This window comes from Eumetopias jubatus, unplaced genomic scaffold (assembly GCF_037043125.1).
Source record: "Eumetopias jubatus isolate StellerSeaLion01/CBP00866 unplaced genomic scaffold, mEumJub1_p1.0 scaffold_17, whole genome shotgun sequence".
NCBI lineage: Eukaryota > Metazoa > Chordata > Mammalia > Carnivora > Otariidae > Eumetopias > Eumetopias jubatus.
In genome coordinates, this window is record NW_028274823.1 from 81,020,214 (window position 1) to 81,036,953 (window position 16,740).

The following is a 16,740-nucleotide window of genomic DNA, read 5'->3' on the forward strand; positions in this document are numbered from 1 at the left end:
GTTTTATTTAGAGCACCTTTTAATTTCATTTCATTTCAAAAGCACCATGTCAGTCCCTTATCAGTTCTTTAATTACTTGGGTTCTCTCTACCAGATCCTCATTTATGAGTGTCTTTGCATGGAATTTGAGTGATTCTTCCCTATCTCTACTTTCATTGAACTTTATGCAACTGTGCTTATTTTTCAATATCTACACTTAGCAATAGATTACTATTGATGTTGTAATCATTAAGCAATTTGCGAGACTTCCTGTGATGACCTGAAACTTTTTCCTTAGGTTTTCTATGGTGTTTACCATGGTCTGAGCATTTCGAGTACATATCTGTTCTACCGGGTTTTAAGTTTCTTGCAAGGCAAGAATAATGCTTCGTTCTTTTTTGTACCTTTGTCAGAATCCCTGGAAATGTCTTGTACATAGTAAAAATTTAATAAGTATTTGTTGAATTCTGTTTTCTGTTGGCTCCCCAGTAGAACCAGTCCTTGCCTTTTGCTGCATTTCATCATTGGACACAATGCCATAAAACTAGTTTATGGGAAAATGGACCATTTGTTTTTTCTATAAACGCAGTGCACTAATAAGAATTTGCATTCCAAATCAAAGACTCAACTTCAGATACAACCAATAGTGAGTGTATCATAAAAGATATAGTAACTAAAATCTTCTGTGATAACAGGTAAAACATGTATTCCAAGTCTTGTAAAATGTTTAGTGGTATATCATGTATAATGATTATTTATGTTATAATATGTACAAAAAATGTAAAGGTATAAGTTAGACTATTTATCACAAGCATAAAGACCATCATAAAATCAATTAAGATTCTAATTAACAACATTCTCTTCTCTGCCCAAAGCTTAGAAGGGACTTTGGAAAATGATCTTAATAACCTGATTCTTTTAAAAAATCTCACTCGAGGGGCACCTGGGAGGCTATCTTCAGCTTGGGTCATGATCCCAGGGTCCTGGGATCAAGCCCCATGCTGGGCTCCCAGCTCAGTGGGGAGCCTGCTTCTCCCTCTCCCTCTGCCCCCCCCCACCGCTCATGTGCGTGTGTGCTCTCTCTCTAATAAATAAAATCTTTAAAAATAAATAAATAAATAAATAAATAAATAAATAAATAAATAAAAATGAAAAAAATCTCACTCAAGTATGCCTTAAGCAGATTACTTCCTTTACTCCTAAGTAAGTAGAGATTGAGTTTGGGAGAAGCTGACAATTCTGTTGACCTTAGATTTGCCTCGTCCTATTTCAGGGGTTACTCAGTCCCCATTTGGGGACGTGATAATAATTTTGTTTCTACTGCTAAGAGCTGAGCTAACATTTTCCCCAGTCACCCTCTTCTTATTCAACTTAAAGCCATTCAGTCTGAGAACAAATAAATTCTACACAAGAGCAAAAAGTAGTCATGTCATTCTCCTTGATATTTAGTCATGAGAATACTTCACACACCATTGGAAAACCATTAAAACTATTACCAGGTCTTTGGAATGGAATGGGCATTTTAAAGGGAATTTCCGGCAAAAGATAATGCCCTGACTTAGCATGTACCGTTATACAAAAATCAATGAATGAATAAAGGTGGCAAAAATCCAAGAATGGTAGGAAGTATATGGCTATGATTCAGTGGCTTGAGGTGGTGACCACCTGCATTGCTAACATCTAACTAGGAAAAAAAAAAAAAGAATTGCCTCCATAACTTGAATGTCATTGCTCTCTCTTAGAAAACTTTTATCTCTAAGTAGAATTGTAGTGTACCTGATCTAATGTGGGTTTTTCTAAATATTCTGATAAATATAATTTGGGGTCAAATTAAAATAGATAACATATCGAAAAATGAGTTTATAAACCATTTTTTAATACTTCCCTTTCTTTTCAGTACCCAAATAATATCCTTCTGCCTTCGAGTTTCTCTTTGTTGCCCTAGCATTCCTGTTAACTTGCAGTCTCCTTTATAGAGAAGGCTGCCTTCTGAGTATTTCTCGATGTCTCCATATAATCATGACAACTGAAATCAGTTGCTGTTCTCTGTTCATCCCCAGTTGTAAGGTGTTATTTCCTAACCTTTAGCTGGGTCAGCTATTAGGACCCGTGACTTTAGGAGCATTTATCGAGAAACATTTGCTCAGTTCAACTCCTATTAAGTAATACTTCATTCAAACTTCTTTGGTCTTACCATCACACTTTTTTTTCCAGCAAATTCTCATTTGAAACAATTTGTTAGAGAGTAAAGCAACATGCATTTCTGGAAACCATATGTTATCACATTAGGCCTCTTGGATGACCCTGCCTTGGTGCCCCCTTCTGTTTCCTATGGACTCATCCATTCATTTATTCTGTCATCAGCACATTCTTATTATAAGAAAGCTTTCACTACACATGGCATTACATTCATCCAGGACCAAAGCCATATTTTGTGAGAAAAAGAATACATTTTCAGTTATCCAAAGACTAAAGGATTATTATTATTTACATACAATCACTATGAGATTTATTAAAGGATATACTTAAGCAGGAAGAAAAGCAAGACCAAAGGAAAAAAATATGACACACAAGAGCAATAGTGAGCACAGAGGTTTGTAAATGTATCTGTACATGTAATTAATTGTCAACTGCAAACAAATAGCTATTTTTTCATATTTTTTTAAACATTAAACCAAAATACTAGACAACACCAAGGAGCTTGCATATACATATATTCAATGGGTCATTAAGTTTGTGGTGCCAGAAAAAAATAACTAGATAAAATTACAGCTTCTAAACTGGCAGAGGGAAGAACACAGAATTTAGGAAACATTAGTTAAATAAAAGTCAGGAAAAGAGAGCAAATGACCAAAGGAAAGAGAAAACACAGAAGAAGATGATACATGTAAGCTCAGCGTGTTAGTAGTCAACCTCGTGTCAACATATCAGTCCCACTGAGAAGGAAGACTCATTGCAGCGCTCTGGTGCCTGCCAGGTACACCATTCTCTGAGTTCTCTATCCAGAGCAGCTCATGGACTCTTAACGACAGCCCACCGAGAGGGGACAGTTATTACCCCCATTCTGTAAACGAGGATACTGAAGTGCAGGGAGAGTAGGTCTCTTGCCAGAAGTCATACAGGTTATAGGTTTGGAGCCAGGATTTGATTCAGGTCAGGTACTCTTGAGCCTACGACTGTCCACCAGCATCACTGTTCAACTGGTAATGTTGCCTGGGGAATATGAGCTGCAGAATTGCATATCCAATATGATACCACTTATTGAAACGTGAAAACCAATAAAACAATACTATATGGTATATACATACGTGTAGGTTAAGAGTATTGGGAAAACACATTCATCAGAATGACAGAACGATACTTACCAATTTTAGGATAGTGGTTATCTTTGGAGAGAGAGAGAGAGAAGAAACAAGCATGTGATCTCAGAGGGCTTCAGCTATATCCGTTATGTATTTGTTTTTAACATGTGGTCTGTTTTAACATATGGTACCTGGGTGGCTCAGTCGGTTAAGCGTCCAGCTCTTGAGTCCTGCATCAGGCTCTGTGTTCAGCAGGGAGTCCGCTTCTCTTTCTCCCCGCCTGCCATGCCCCCAAGCATTTACTGTCTCTCTCTCTCAAATAAGAAAATAAATCTTTAAAAAATAATATATGGTATGAAGCAAACATGGCAAAAAAGTTACAGTTTATTACGGCTGGATGATGATTCATAAGTGTTTTCACAGTGTTTTCTATTCTTTTTGTATGTTTGGAATATTTCACAATTAACATATTTTCTCTTAAAGCAAAGAAACAGAGGAAGGAGACTTTTCTGTCTTCTATACTCTAGGAAATTAGTCATTGAATCCTGAATTTTAAATTGTTCTTTTTGCATATTGCTCATTCTGTAAAATATACTGCTACCCATCCTAGTACATATACAAAACTGTAACAGTGTTGGGGCGCCTGGGTGGCTCAGTTGTTAAGCATCCGCCTTCGGCTCAGGTCTGATCTCGGGGTCCTGGGATCGAGCCCCGCAATGGGTTCCCTGTTCCGCGGGGAGTCTGCTTCTCCCTCTCCCGCTCCCCCTGCTTGTGTTCCCTCTCTCACTGTGTCTCTCTCTGTCAAATAAATACAATCTTTAAAGAAAAAAAACAAAACTGTAACAGTGTTGCTGTTTGGGAGAGCAATAACTAACAGACCTTTCCTCCCCCCGGAGTTTGGAACCAAATTGAGAAAGACAAAGGAGTCAGGCCAAATGCAGATCAAACTCTCACCATTTGCTACTTACAAGACATCTTGGAGAATGTGATGGGGTGTGTGGCAAAAGTGGACTTTCGGTGCTGAACAGGTCTATCCAGCCAAGCAGGCAGCCCTGGAGCACCGTGGACCTTTGGAAGGGAGGGCCTGCGCCTCTGAAATTTATGCCAGGGAGCCGCAAGACCAGACTTGAGTTTTCCTGCAGGAGGGAGGAAGCCGCTGAGCTCTGTATACCCAGCTCCTCCCCGTGGCCCCTCTGGCCTAAATTCACGACTGTGGACGACAGAGGCGTGCAAGAGAAGCTGGAAGTTTCTAGAGAACATTATCCTAGTGGAAGTCTGAAGAGTAAGGAAGAAATGTTTCCATAACCCTCGCCAGCCTCCTCAAACAAGAGTAAATCTGCCTTCTGTGGCTTCTGGACGCTTGGAATATGAGGAATTTTGAGGACCCGAGTCAGTATCATTAATTCATAGCCTGCGTGGCCCACCTGGAAACATTCTCTCAATCCATCCAACCACAGCAGATGTTCTTATCAACCAATTAATTTATGTACTTATTTTCACCTGTGTATTCATTTATTATTTCATTTTCTGAGAGACTCTCTCCCTTCATGCTCTCTGTTCTGGAACTCTTCTCTGAACGAGTTGTTCTGTGAGTCGGCCTCAGAGGTGCTGTTCTTCACCATCGTTTGGGATAATTCCACCACCTCTGCTTGGTGTTGTATCGCGTTTCCCGCTTGCTTGCATTACTCCCTCGTTGGGGTGGAGTACATCTCACAGTGATTTCCTAAGAACAGGTACATGGGAGATCCATTTTTCAACCGTGCCTCTCTGGAAGCATCTTTCTCCCCCTCTTCCCTACTGTTTTCCATCTTTGGGGCTTTTTTTCTACTTTCTAAGGCTACCTCAATATTATCCTTCTGTCCTCCTGCTGCATTTTTTTTTACTCTTTTATTTTTATTGTTTGTGTCCTTTCTTAAGATACAATTATCTTCTCTTACCCATCTGAGGATAACAAACTTTTTTTCAAGTTTACTTTATCTTTCCTCTTGGTTCCTGCTTTTTTTGTTTGTTTTTGCTTTTTGCTTTTGGTGTTCTTCGTGGCTGGTGACCCTTGGTTGTCTATTTATATTTTATATATATATATATATTTTAAAGATTTTATTTATTTGAAGAGAGAGACGCAGAGAGAGAGGGAACACAAGCAGGGGGAGCGGGAGAGGGAGAAGCAGGCTTCCCGCCGAGTTGGGAGCCCGATGCGGGGCTCCATCCCAGGACCCTGGGATCATGACCTGAGCTGAAGGCAGACGTTTAACAACTGAGCCACCCAGGTGCCCCTATCTATTTATATTTTAAAGGCACATTGCTACAATGCCAGTTGAAAGTTTCGTGTGTGTGTGTGTGTGTGGGAAGTGATGACATGTGGGCTGGCACACTTCACCGAAGGAGGCAAAGTTCTGACCATTTGAGAGGAGACCACTCAACAGGGCTGAAGTTAACCCATTCAGTACCTTTGTATGAACCAGAAAAAGGATCCCCGGGCGTGTGTGAGTTGACTGGTGGATGCCTTCATGCTAATTAGAAAAAGGTAGCGCCCCCTCCAAGTTGGGTAAAGACTGGATTTCATTCTTTACTCACCCCCTCAGGCAATGTCCTTTGTATGGAAAACAGCCTGAGAAACGTGAGGGCCCAGTTCCTAAATGTTACTGTGTTTCTGCCTTTTTCCTCAGACCCTTAGTGTTCTGCCTGGGGGCGAGGTTGATGGGATGGTGGGGGTGGGGAGAGTCTAAAGGTCTGGTGCTAGAGTTCCAGGAGGCAAGCAGAGGAAGAAAGCCAGGGAGGGGAGAAGGTCTCACCGGGAATATATAGACTTTCCCTATAGGTGGACTTTCCCGTAATCCTCTGTTGCACTAAGGAGGGCGACCAGTACCCAGATTCCCAAGCCTGTCAGACTCAGCATCTTCAGAGAGTGAGCTTCCAGCCCTCCACCATGATGGGGTCACAAAGTCTTCTGGTCGTGAGGGGCAGAAGAGGAAATGGGGGGAATCCCCAGGGTCCAAGTGCTCAACCACACTCTTATTTTCTTGTCCACCCCTCCCTGCTTCCTTCCAAGACACAGTTCCAGAATCTTCCTGGACTTTTGCATCTCTGCTGGCTTCCCACGTCTTACCTGCTTTGCAGACTTAGAAGTCAGGCTCTCTCTAATGAGCCTGGGCGACTTCCCTGCATCCATGTACTAAACGGCTCTCCGACTTCTGTTGCTGTGCCTCACCTACTGTTTTCTCAAATTTTCTTTGTCCTTTTGTGTTTGTTTTGTTTTTATGTGTATAATGTCATTTAGTAGGAAATGGTAAAGAAGTAGAAACAAGCACAGATGCTCAATTCGTTGTTGGAACTTCATCACTTCTTTATCATTTGGGTCAAGGTTTCTGTGTTACTAAATTTTTGCATCTACTCATTCTGGTATGAGTTCTAAATTTGGTAGTTAAGGATTTGATGCATTTTGCTCAGGACTAGTTGTTGTTTTTTTTTTTAATGTTTTATTTATTTATTCATGAGAGTCAGAGGCAGACGGAGAAGCAGGCTCCCTGCCTAGCAGGGAGCCCGATGCGGGACTCGATCCCAGGACCCTGGGATCATGACCTGAGCCGAAGGCAGACGCTTAACCATCTGAGCCACCCAGGTGCCCCAGGACTAGTTGTTGCATTGCTCTTACTGTCTGGATCTTTTGAAAAAAGTAATTAAAAGGCTTACTGCACAGAATCTGTTTCTGATTTTCATTGGCAGTAGCTGGGTGTTGGGGTCCATTGCAAGATTGTGACGATGAAGTAGATTTAATCAAGGGTGAAGGAACAGCTTTGCTGGATCCATCTTGGTAAGCACATTCATGCACTCGGACCTCATGTCATCCCACAAATCTCGATTGGCCCCTGTGGGTTTTGGGCTGTGTGCGTGTGTGTGTGTGTGTGTGTGTGTGTGTGTGTGTGTGTGAATATCCTACTGAGATTTCCTAAGGATCTGAGGAGAGCTGGACAGCTAATGCATGACTGCACCATGACCAGGAGGGGTTCTAATCTCTAATGTCTGCTCAAACTGTGAGTTAATGCTGCAAATGAATGCAGAGACGCACTCGACCAAATCGCGTCTTTACTGGCCTGGTTGTACTCTGCAGCAGCACTCTGGCCAGTCAATAGAAAGTAATACCCTTTACCACCCACTTGACCTGAGTGATTCTTCTTTGTGGGTGAATATGTACTTGTAAGATCTTAATTACAAGCCTGAATATCTAATTTAATAAGATTACGGTGATCTAGGGTGCCTGGGTGGCTCAGTCGTTAAGCGTCTGCCTTCGGCTCAGGCCATGATCCCGGGGTCCTGGGATCGAGCCCCGCATCGGACTCCCTGCTCCACGGGAAGCTTGCTTCTCCCTCTCCCACTCCCCCTGCTTGTGTTCCTTCTCTCACTGTCTCTCTCTCTCTGTCAAATAAATAAATAAAATCTTTAAAAAAAAAAAGAAGATACGGTGATCTAGAAGGCTGAGGATTACTTCTTTCACCACAGGATCTGTTTGAATATCAGTAAGTGTTTGCATGTGCTTGTGTGTGCACATGCGTGTACACATGTGTATTTATGGGTAGAATTGCATATCTAAGCTATGATTGCAGATTCAGGCAGTATTATTTGTAAACACAGTTCTTGTTAACAAAAGTAACTAAAGAAAATTTTAAAAAATGAGGCTTGCTAAAACCCATTTAGAGAAGATCCCCTTCCCTTGGTGCTGAAGGCTGTCTTGCATTGCTGTAGATTCCACCACCTGAACTGTTTCTTTACTTAGGCGCTCTACAGGCAGTTATTAGGATGTCCCCAGAGCCTTTATAAATGTGAAGAACATTGATCGCCCTGTGAAAGGAGGGGGTTTACAGATTTCTTTATGCTCTGTAGAACGTATTTCGTATGAGGATTGAGGATTTTATGTAGAATGAAAGAATGAATGATGATATGAAGTCTTTGGTTCAAATGTCTTTCACACACACACACACACACACACACAGCAACAACAACAACAACAACAATGCAGCATCATCTTTTGTTACTCAGATGACAGAAAAGTCAAGTTTCTCCTTGCTGATGTTTCTTACCATTGGGTTGTCGGATTGGGAAAATAAATTGTAGTGTGATCAGCTTTCAGTCTAGGGCGAGTGTTTTTAGTACTTGAGGTGCATTGAGAGGTTAAATAGAGTCAGTATTTGGCACAAGATTATCCAGAGAGCCAATATTGTACTGATAAATTTGAAAACGGTCTAATCCAATACTATCTAGTAGAACTTTCTGTGAGGATGGGAATATTCTATATCCCCACTGTTGGATCTCGTAGGCACTGCCACATATGGCTGTTGAGTACTTCAAATATGTGTAGTGTGACTGAGGAATTGAAATTTTGTTTAATTTTAATGAATTTAAATTTAAATAGCTAGCCTTTTCCTCCCTGGCTGCTTGAAGCTCGCCCGCCGCCATCATGAACGGAACAGTAACTATCCCAACCCGGAAGTTCATGACCAGCCAACTACTTCAGCAGAAACAAATGGTCATTGATGTTCTTCATCCCAGAAAGGCAACAGTACCTAGGACAAAAGTTCGGGAAAAACTAGCCACAATGTACAAGACCACACCAGATGCCATCTTTGCATTTGGATTCTGCACCCATTTTGGTGGTGGCAAGACAACTGGCTTTGGCATGATTTAGGATTCCTTGGATTATGCAAGGAAAAATGAACCCAAACATAGACTTGCAAGACATAGCCTTTATGAGAAGAAAAGGACCTCAAGGAAACAGCCAAAGGAATGCAAGAACAGAATGAAGAGTCAGGAGGACTGCGAAAGCCAGCATTGGTGCTGGTAACAAGTGAGCTAGAGTTTGCACAACAGAAGGAGTAAGGATTCTGCAGTGACTTTATCTGTGGTGATAGTGCAGATTGTTCAGGAGAGGGTTGATCAATAAACTAAGAACCTCAAAAAAAAATTTAAATAGCTAATAGATAATAGAGTATTCTTTTACAATTGCCTGGGAATGTAGATAGCAGAATACAGTTATTTTGGGTAGCAGGTCTAGTTTATAAAACAGAAAATTGCCAGTAGCTTGACTATGACACAGGTCATTTATTCACACACCGATTCAACAAATATTAAGTACTCACTAAGTACTCTACTTACTGTATTATGCTACCTGTTGAGGTCAGCAACTTTTCTGAATTGGTCCTGAAATAAATGAAAACTTTGTAAGGCCACAACATCTATGTGAAGCTGACCAGTTAGGGTTAGAACAGGATGGAAAGAAGAACATGGCCCAGAAAGCCATCAGGGACACTGCCTACAGCCAAGGACAGAGGACAGAAGCCCTAATCAGTTTGAAAAAAATGATGTATGTCAAAAATTAACCAGGAGATAGAGTTCGAGAAGCTAAAACAGAAACAAGGGCCAAAATCAAGTAGAAATTGTTTCAAGATTAGCAGCGTGAATGGCACATCCCAGGAGACCATTGTTCAACCAGGATACAATGTTGTTCCAAACTACAGCCGAGTGACCCTAAGCGCGGATGAAATCCATCTAGCAAGCAGATGTCTGTTGACTGAAGTGTGAGCCCACCGCTCACTCGTTCCCATACACAGTGTCCTGGCTCAGCGGGAGGGGAGGGCAGGGTGAATATGTGATATGAACAGTGACTCTGCTGTTTTGCCAGCCGTTCTGAAACCCCTCTGGTCCTGAGAGTCCTGGCTAGATTCTGCATTTCCATACAATATCTAGCAAGGACTTTTCTTGGCTTCTTTTTTAACTGAGTCTGTGACCAAAAGACTACATGACTCATGAGTCTGAGATTGTGGAATGTAACAAAAGGATCTTTTGTTTTGTTCTTTGTAATTTTCTGAACTCAAAGGATGGACTGTAGCCAAATGTTCCCAAGTTTGGAACCTGATATACAAAGTGGCCCTTGACTTCTAAGGGAGACAAGAATGGGAAGAGAACAATAATAAAGATGTTACTCTCTAGTCATTTTGCTTTAGGGGCTGAAACTGACATGCAAATAATTCCTTTCAGAAAAGTTGTCACTTACTTTCCAAAAGTCTGTGAATGTTCAGGTTTGTGGGATAGTAGACGGTAAGAGTGTTCTGCACTTGGTTAAAAATATAGAAAACTGAATACAGTTACTTTCTGATAGCACAGTGGGACATAGGCAGAGCAAACCTATAATTAATCAACAGCAATGTTAAAAAAAGATCTTTAAGATTAAAGGTTCAGAATCCACCCTTTTAAGCTTCCTAAGAAAAAATATTCTTGTGAGAGTTCCTTCTCACATCTCTTGATGCCTGAGTGTATGTGAGGATTTCAGAGCTGTAAAGATAGAACAGGATTTCTGTGTCTCTGGAATTTTTCCTTCTTCCCTGGACAACTGTTTGCATGCATAGCTGTATCCTCATGCTAAGGAGGGTCCAGAGAAAGAAATGCTACTTCCTGTTACAGTGAGACAGCACACCCCAGCTCCTGCACGCAGGCAGTTCCTGGGGGGAAAACCACTTTGGTGTCTCCCATTGGGAAGCCCGTCTTCTCTTGTGTTCCCTCCAAGGAAGCAGGACCAGCTGCTTGCCACATTGACAAAGTACTTAAAGACGATTCTTTGCTTATCAGCCTCCTCTTTCTTAGGTTAAATAAACCACGTTTTTTGTCTTTCTCTTTGGGGCCAATTTTCTTATCATTTTTTTTTATTCCCTTAATCTCTTTGATCAGTCTTCTTAGGATTCCTTCCAAATCCTATAGATGTTTGCAGACGTAAAACAGAAGCTAATCATTACCCTTAACAAAGGCTAGCCCGGTGCTGAGCCTGACGGGGCAAGATTGCCATCAATCATCAGTTACATGCTGAAGAGACTTGCACAGAACTCGGTTTTGAAAATCATAGTGTAGCATCCTTGCATCCTTGGCTTGTTTAACCCTGTTTTTCAGGGGCATGGGTTTTTTTTGTTTTGTTTTGTTTTGTTTTTTCTCATTGTGGACACTCAACACCAGGCTTGCTAATAAGCCTTTATTGGCTGAGGACTGTTTTCTTTAGAGAAATCCTCACTGTTGAATCTTTATTGTTGCATCTCTTTGCCAACTTCTGCAACACCATTGCCATTTAGAATTTTATTCGGTCTTCCGATTTCTCCACCCAGTTTGTGCAGAATGAAAGTTGTCCCCGTTCAGGTACTCATTGGTTCTTTCCACAAATGTTTATTGAATCCCCCCCCTTTTTTTTTTCAGGCACTACCTGTCCTGCCCGTGCGCATTTTTAATGTATCGATCACAATACTTTGGAATCACCACTACCACTTCGTTGCAGCCTAAGGCAAAAGTGCATTGGCCTCATTTTAGGGAAGTGTAGTTAATAAAGCATAAAAAGGTCTTCATTAGAACGAGAGACTGAAAAGACCACATTAGGGTGATGTTCTGATATTGGAGCAGTCAGTGACCCGAGCTTGCCAGGGCTGGTCTGAGCATTTACCCCGGGGGCAAAAGTGAAGCCACACTTAACCGTTTCTTGGGTAATACCAATTAACAAGAGTTACGAGAGAAGTCACCCTCTCGCGTCCACTTGCCGGTCAAAATCTGAATCTCCTTTTTTCACTTACCATTCTGGTAACTGTGGGTGTTCCTAGGGTTTATTTAGTTCTTGGTGTTTGGTTCTCTCTGTTCTTTCCTTGGGTAATATGAGCCTGTGCTACAATTTCAACTCTTTTTCTCTGTATTTATGTTTATATCTTCCCTATCCAAGACTCGGTCCTATACCGTTAACAGTCTCAAAGACCATTATCTGAAATGTGTTCTATCTCAAATTTAGTACATTTTATTCTCTCCCAAATTATTGGCCAGTTCTGATAGCTGCATTCTTTTGCTGACATATACATCCTTCACTTAAAACCTCCTTCATTTTTTTTTTTTTTTATTATTCTGCCCCTCTTTCCTTCTGTTCTCTCTCAGGATCACCTGCCTTGGTGTCCCCCCATCATAATCCATACTAACCATTACGGGTGGACTGAATTTCATCATATCATGCTTCTCCAAACCTTCCAGGGGTTCCCTGTCATCTACAGGACGGAGTCACATTTCAGGACACACAAACCTGGGAGCAAAACGGGATCAGAATATTAAAGAGCCTCGCTTCTGTCACTGCCCCCAGCTCCCTTCCAATTCATCCAATCAGTTCCCTGAAGGGCAAAACCTTTGAAAGTCAGGACAAGGAAAAAGAGTACCCGTGGTTAGGGTCTGAACCGGAAAAGGCTAATTCAAGAACAGGATGATTTGGACAGAAGAGAGTTTAAGCACGTTTCCTAGCAAGGCCTACAGAAGACAGTGCACGTGGGCAGGAAATAAATAAGCTACCGTAAGAGGGAGAACAAGAGCGACGGAGGAGGGCGTGAAGCATAGACGTCTAGAGGGAAAAAAAAAAAATAGTGAAAGCCCCAGGGCTGCCTGGTAAGTTAGTATAAATGGGTGTTTGCATAGAACCTTGGCTTCTGATGACTTGGCTTCCTACAACTCTCTCAAGCTTGTTTTCAGTAGGCCAGGATTTAGGGGACATAGTTCTGCTCAGGATTTAGAGCTTTTCCTCTTGGTAGAAGCCTTTCTGCACCTGTTCAGTAAGATATTTCTTCACCCTGTGGCTTGGCCCTGCTCAGCGTGTGAGACACGGAGGCAGGCACAGGAAGGCCACGTGGAGGACCACCTGCTCTTTCACCACCTCAATAGTCCCTTTCCTGTCTTAGCTCACACTCGGAAGCACATTCTTACTGATGTAGAGACACCGTGGTGGTCCCCAGCTTGAGCCGAAGCCAGGCCCGTTACCCAAATTCACACACGTCTGGGCTTGTCTCGTTGGGCCGGTGTAACTGACCAGCTGGCAGACGGTTCATGGGAAAGATGGGTCAGAACTTCTGGAGAGAGAACGCTTTCACAGGGTGGATGGAGTTAGACAGACTTAGTCTGATAATACAGCTTTAGTGATTGCTGGGAGTGAACTGTCTGAGAATATCACAGTAGCCATCGCTTGGTTCGTCTACCAGCCATTCCCACTTGAAAGGCCAGGTGAATCCTATGGAGACATAGGCAGGAGGGAACTTGAAAGAAAAACAGAGAGCTCTGCACTACGGTCTTGGAAGCCTATGGGGCAACACTGCTCTAGTACTCGTGTGGAAAAATACAACACTGAATCAAAGAGTGCGGGATTCCCCGCCAGCCATACACTTTTCATGCCACGTACAGTGACTTCTGCATCTCATGAACTTCAGAGAGCCCAGCGCAACTTTAGCTCTTCAAGGACTCCGGCTCGTCGGCACAAAAGCACCGGGAGAAAGTGGTGTCCATCGGAAATGGGCACAGTGCTTGGCAGGGGCAGCAGCATGCAGCAAGTTATGGTGGCAAATCAGTGATCTGTCAGCCAGTAAATACACTCAGACACTAGCGAAGACTTCAGAGCCTGAGTTTCAGACATCACGGGGATGGGAGGGTAGCCAAAACAGAAGAGGAGAACGTCAGGCCCCGTATAGTAGCTCACGGGGCTTGGTCAAGAGCGCACACATGAGATAAACCTTAGAGATCATACATACTTGTGAAGGGCTTTGCAGGGCATCAGAGATGCTGTGTTTTAACAGGTCAGATCAAGAGGCAGCACCACATGAATTCTTAAGCGTCTTGGGCTTAGAAGAAGGCTTTGTCCTGTTGGTTGGTTGGTTGGATGGATGGTTTGTTATGGAACTCTTGAAATGAATGATAATTGAAATTTTAAAGAGCAAGATAAGGTGTATTTTAGAAATAAGGTATGCATTTTTTGTTTTAATAAGCTTAAAGAAATGGTAACTGGGTCTGTGGAAGCATTGATCTGACGTTTACTGCCTACTAAACGAGATCTATATCTACAAAATCCTTTTATACAGTGCCAGGAACTTAAGTAGATGTTCAGTTAAGTATTACTGTGCATACACTTCTAATCTTCTCCTTTCAACCAGAAAGATGTTTATAATTTCGGGGAGGATAGGGATATAACATTTGCTAGGTTTGGACATGAACAGAACTTCAAGCCTGAATATGCATCAGATTCAACTGTGGAGCTTTTTAAAAATAGAAATGCCTGGGAGGATCCCAGACCTTCCGAATCAGGATCTCTGGCTAGGGGACCCAGATACTTTTAAAGTGTTCCTCAGATGATTCTGATGAGCAGCCAAGCTGATGAACCATTGATGGGAGGCTGGAGAAAGTGGTGGTTTTCTGCTTTATAAAAAACAAAGCCAAAAGGATTATCTTTTCTTCCCTTGAGGTTGCACCATGGTCAGATGGAAAAAGTATGGCACTGAGGTCTAGTCCTGGACTCAGCTCTGCTAAGGGAGAAAGTCAGTTAATCTCTTTTCTCCCAGTTTCTCAGCAGCTTAATGGAGACTCTGATTCTTGCTGTCCAGAGCTGTGATGCAGTAAAGGAAATGAAGCTACTCTACCATAGGAAGCTGACCTGTAATAGACAGACAATGACCATTACTTCCTCTCAGGTATCCTCTGCCCCTCTCTCTAGGTAAACAGTTACTCTCCAAAACAAGTGCTTTAGCTCCCCCCTTTCACAGTCTAATGGGGGAGATGAACAACAAACCAAGTATACCAATATTCGTTCAATTACAACTTTGTCAGTGTCACAGATGTAAATTACATGTTAGAGGGGTCCCTAACAAGATTTTCTGACCTAATCTACACAGTATGTTAGCCTTCTGTTTCAGCTACATTTTGTTCTTCATATTGATGTATTGAACTAATTTTTTTCTCCAGTGTTAATGCAGGAAAGCTTATTGGAGGGAATAGAAATCCCTTATCCACAAGTATAAATGAACAAATGCACACTATATTTTGCCCTTAGTTATATTTACATATGGATGTTACTTCCTATTACGGATAAATATGTACACAATGCCAAGCTTTTTGAAAACCCTTTTTAATGTATTTTAATAAAGAATCAAGATTTTAAATTTTATTTAAGCTGTTGGGTTAAAGTCAAAAAGACTGGTTCTCATTATGGTCTAACTTGGCTGAAGTGACAATGAAGAAAAGTCCAGAGTCAGTTTTATTTGGCAACACTAGAAAGAGAAGTCTCTCCTACCATGTTTTTTAAAAACAACTTTCAATTAAGTTTCATTTGGGATTCGGGCCTGTCTTAGTTACATACTTCAGAAAATTAAGATTTATAACAGAACAGTCCTAGTGTCCTGACACCATTAGGCAGAACTATAATCTGGTCATTGTTTCCCATTGTGTAAAAGTCAGTGTTCCTTTTCAAATGGCATGAGAATTGCCTCTCAAAATATTCTGGCATTGGCGATCAAGCTTTGTTAGGTGGGAAAATCTTTATTCAGTTTTCACGTTTCGAAGTAACTTAGGCAGACATCTGTGTCCATAACAAATCTAGAAGACATCTCTTTGCTGAATGGTATAGATGCCCATGCTGGAAGATTCTTGATTACCAGTAAAAAATATTTGAAGAAGAAGAGAATGGCTTGTGGAAATCACTTCTTAAATTTGTCAACTTGTATTATGTATGTATGTATGTACGTATAAAACAAAAGGCTATTTCGCTCAGTTTATGTTGTGTATACATAAGATAAATATCAAAATGAACCTCTGAGACTGCATCATAAAAATTAGCACATTTAAAGCATTTAAATTCTCAAAGCATTGCTAAAACATTAAACCTTTTCGATATGTTCTCAACTAAATATCATTATCCCCATTTTATAGCCAGTGTTATAGACATCCAAGGGTGATGTCGAATTTTGTTAACAAATGGTGCATCAAATATGTGCGTGCGTGGTAAAAAAAAAAAAAAAAAGAACATTGATACATTTATTCTTTCCTTATTATGTAAAGTCTGTTTGTAATAAAAAGGAGTTCTGTACATAGGGCAATAGATTTATGCACAGTGAATTCATAATGATTTCCCAGATGTTCATATTTAACTAGCAACCATTATGAAAGGAGTAAGGCTTTCTAAGGTTATCTTCCTGATTAACAGCTTTCACCGTCCCTGGCTGGGTGATTTTATAGTCTGTCAGGGAAATTAACCATGTAGCCTCCAGATCATAGCCACCGTAATAGAGACAGAATATAATTTCACATGTTTCCATCATAACTTGAAGTGAAAACCAGACATTACTTGATTTCACTTAATGATTTATGTTCTGCCGTAGATATATTGACTTACCCAAACTATGAAGGGAAATGAACAGTTTGTCAAAGTTGGCATATAGTTTTTAATACAAAATTATGGCCATCATCATCGCAGATGAAATGCATGGCCACAAGAGCACTCTCAAGGACCTCATGGCCCATGATGAATTTTTCTTTCTTCATAGTGCCATTGAGTATGGCAGTGTATCAGATTTCATTTTCTAAGGAAAGCATCTCTGTGAAACAAACTAACCCAGTAGGAAAGAGGGAACTACTAAATCTGAAAAAATAT

General features: G+C 41.2%; 1 protein-coding gene and 1 pseudogene across 1 annotated transcript in view; both read left to right on the forward strand.

Annotated features, from left to right (window-relative positions):
• RNLS (renalase, FAD dependent amine oxidase) overlaps positions 1 to 16,740 on the forward strand; it is a 268,120-nt gene that overhangs the window by 57,063 nt on the left and 194,317 nt on the right. The gene's annotated exons all lie outside the window — the stretch shown is intronic.
• LOC114210322 (small ribosomal subunit protein eS24 pseudogene) lies at positions 8,734 to 9,124 on the forward strand (annotated as a pseudogene).